Raw genomic sequence first — 3,544 nt, 5'->3', positions numbered from 1 at the left:
TTGCTTAGTGTGGAACTTGAGGAAAAATATGGGGGTTGTATCTGCAGATCCTGTATCCATGGATTCAGTTATCTGCGGATTGAGTCTATGGGGCTCCCATGCATGCATTCCCCCTGCCCACTCCAGAGGGTCCTCTGAGCCCAGCAGAGGCCACAGACCTCCATCCATGGCTTCTGCTGGGTTCAAAGGACCGTCGGGAGGGGAGGGGATGGGAGCCGGGTTCCCCTTGCTTCTGGAGTGGGTCCAGGTCATGGGGACAGGCATTCACCCATATCCATGATTTTGACTATCTGCAGGGGGTTCCAGAACGGAACCCCCACAGATAAGGGGGCACTACTGGATCTTATTTTTCTGAAAGGACTCCCATTTCCTGATCTGGGAACCCCATCCCTCTCTAAACTGTTACATGATCAAATAAACTCCATTCCCACACCCTGGTGTTGTGTATTCTGTTCCAGTGCCATGATATGCTGTGAAATATCAGCCATCAGAATGCCAAATGCAGAGAACAAAATAATGGTTGGCAACCTTCAGTCTCGAAAGAGTATGGTATAAGCCTAGAGCACCCAGGATTCTCAGGTGGTCTCCCATCCAAGTACTAACCAGGCCTGACCCTGCTTAGCTTCCGAGATCAGATGAGATCTGGCATGCACAGGGTAACAGTTGCTGTAGAGAACAAAATGTTGACACTTTCAAGAGACTTGACCACTGATGTCTAAGAGCCTTTGAGATGCCAAATGAGGGCACAGAGGCTGAATTTAAATCTGAGGGCTACCTGTATTGATCGTGACTGGAGCCAGTCAGGCTCAGGCTGCAGTCCTATGCACTCTTACTCCGAAATATGCCCTACTGGACTCAGCAAGACTTGATGTTGAGTAAACATGTATAGGAATATGCTTTATAAAGGCGTCTTGTCCATTAGCCGTTAACCAGCAACAAAGGCAGCCTTCAGAGATGATGCAGTAAAGTATGCACCAGCTACTGCATTTTTTCAAACCAGTACACCATCAGAGTACCAAATACATCATTGCTCCACCTGACATTTTTTGAGATGCGCATACAAACAAAAACACAATTATGTCTCATGGAGTCAGTATTTTAAAATGGTGCCATCTGGTGTTTAAACAAGAGTGCAAGGGACAGGAGGCTGCAAGGAAATTATAGGGACAAATGACTGCAACCAATATTCCTGGTGCTAATGAGACAACCAGAACCTAAATAACAAGACAAAATGCCATGAAGACGTTGGTAATGTTTGCTTTTTGAAGTTAACGTTGAAGCCATGGTGTTCTTCCGGGTGAGAAGGGGTGCAACTTTCTGGGTGGGTGGCACATTGACTTTCCTTAATTGTTAGAAAAGCTTGAAGAGAAGCATAAAACCATCCAAAAAAGGTAACATGTCTGGCTCCTCAGAAGGCATCATCCCGTTTTTCATAGGAAGAACACCATCTGACAATGCAATCCTAACCTTGAGTTAGGCTGGCCCAGGAGGGTCACAAACATGCCATAAAGCACATTTGTGTCTCCTTGTGAGTCGGTTGGGCCGGCACAGGGACGCGCGCCGGCTCATGGAGGCTACATCCTCTGTGCCAACGCAGGGAGGGAAGGTTGTGTTGGTTGAGCTTGGCCAACGCAGGGGTCTGGGATGGGCAGGGAGAAGGCGGGAAGGAGGCGTTCAAGGTGGGGGCAGAGTGGGCAAAGGGCGTTCGAGGGAGCAGGTGGGGAGCAGAGGCATGGCTGGGACCCAGCAGTTATGCCAGATCCCAACCCCAGTCCCCAAGCAGCACAGAGCAGTTCCAAGGTGCTTCGTTCTCCTTGGACTTGTGCCACCTCCTGAGGTGGTGCAGGTCCGAGGAGACCCATTGGGGCTGTGGTGGCTTACCCGGGGGTAAGGGGAAGAGTTTCCCTTTGCCTCTGGCTGAGCTGATTCTGGCACCAGTCTTGCGTTGGATACAGCACAGGCCTCCAAGATAGGATTGCGCTGCATGGATTTTATATTATTGTACATTATGAAATAGTTGAATGAAGAGCAAGCAATCAGAGGGAGATGGGTGAAGTTAACTGTATCAAGGTTTGCTTCAGGTTCTGGGTCTAAGGGCCCAATCCTATTCAACTTTCCCGTGTCAAAGCATGGGCAACTGAGGTAGTCACTTCAGGCAATGGAATGTCAGAGGCAGGGGTGCCATTGCCATCACCCAATCTACCTACTGCCACCAGCGCCGGATTTTCCCATCAGATCCTAGCTGAATCCTCTTTCCTTTGTGTGACTCCAGTAAGCAAGAATGCCTGGAAGGGGACATTGTTGCTGCCTCTTAGGGCTATAGTTAATATGCTATAGTTATCCCGATGCAGCAGCAAAACACCAGTGTGGAAATTACTTTCTCTTCTCTCCTCCCCCCCCCCCCCGTTTGTTTAGCTGGGCTGCTGGCTTCTTCCTTCTTTCACTAGTTGCTACATAAGGTGTGCAGAAAAGGCGTTCAGCAGGAAAGAAAGAGTGACTCTTCACCAACCCAGAGGACACAATTCTGCACAGAGTAAGGGAGTGGAAAATAGAGGATGAGGAGATGTTGTTTGGTGCTCCTCTTCAGGTGCCAGATGACTTTGGGTTCCAGATCAGTCTGATCCAATTGACCCCACCTGGATATAAATTCCTGTTTACAATCCATCATTTTGTTCTGAGCTCCCTCCTTCCTTGTCCACCTTTCCCTCCAACCCCTTCCCTTGCCTGTCTTGTCCTTTGTAGCATTCAGAGCCCAGCAGAGCCTGTGTCTCATTTCATGATTGATGTGAATTGCTCTGGGAGAAAATATTTGTCTAAAAAGCAACATAAATATAAAATATAATTAATGTGGGGCATCAAGAAAAATATGGCAGGACTGAAAGACAACACGATAACATCTGCAAATGCCTGAAGACCAACCAAAAATCATTGTACACTTTCTTTAAATGCTGGGCACATAGCAGCATTTTTCAATGTTGCCGCAATGCAAAGTCTGCGATCTCACAACCAGTGCTGTGCTGAATGTGTATCAGCATGAAGCAGGAATATCTGAATCTCTCTTCAAAATCAAAGGCAAAAAGAGATTACATTTAATTAGACTTCTTCATTGTCCAAGGCCAATTCCCAAGATCAATTCCCCTTTCCAGAAATGGAGACAAGCAGATGGACCAGCAAGTTAATTTACTATGGCACACCCTATGCATCTTTCCCAATTGACCTTCATGGACATTTCCCTAAATTTCAGGCTTACCTTTGCACAGTGACTAGGAGAAGTGAAGAATTTGTGCCCCTGAGAGGTGTTGTAAATGTATAACATCATTCCCTTTCCCACTTAGCAATAAAAGAAACAATCTCTCTCTCATCCACCAGTAACGTGGTTTTGGCATTGTAATTTCTGCACATCCAGAAATAATACTTAAATGCTGGAGCAGGTGAACTAGCACAAGGAACTCACAGCAGTATGCATAGCTGTCCCATTATAGCGAGTCCTCAAGGCTACAGGATGGCACATCTCCCTATGCAGTGAAGAGTCCACTAATTCTGG

General features: G+C 47.2%; 1 pseudogene; it reads right to left on the bottom strand.

Moving 5' to 3' along the window:
* Positions 1–555: 555 nt before the first annotated feature.
* Positions 556–673, bottom strand: LOC136638239 (5S ribosomal RNA; annotated as a pseudogene).
* Between the last annotated feature and the right edge of the window lie 2,871 nt (positions 674–3,544).

The sequence above is a fragment of the Tiliqua scincoides genome, chromosome 1 (assembly GCF_035046505.1).
Source record: "Tiliqua scincoides isolate rTilSci1 chromosome 1, rTilSci1.hap2, whole genome shotgun sequence".
Classification (NCBI taxonomy): Eukaryota; Metazoa; Chordata; class Lepidosauria; order Squamata; family Scincidae; genus Tiliqua; species Tiliqua scincoides.
The sequence above is the reverse complement of the archived record's forward strand: the minus strand, read 5'-3'. Positions and strand labels throughout refer to the sequence as shown.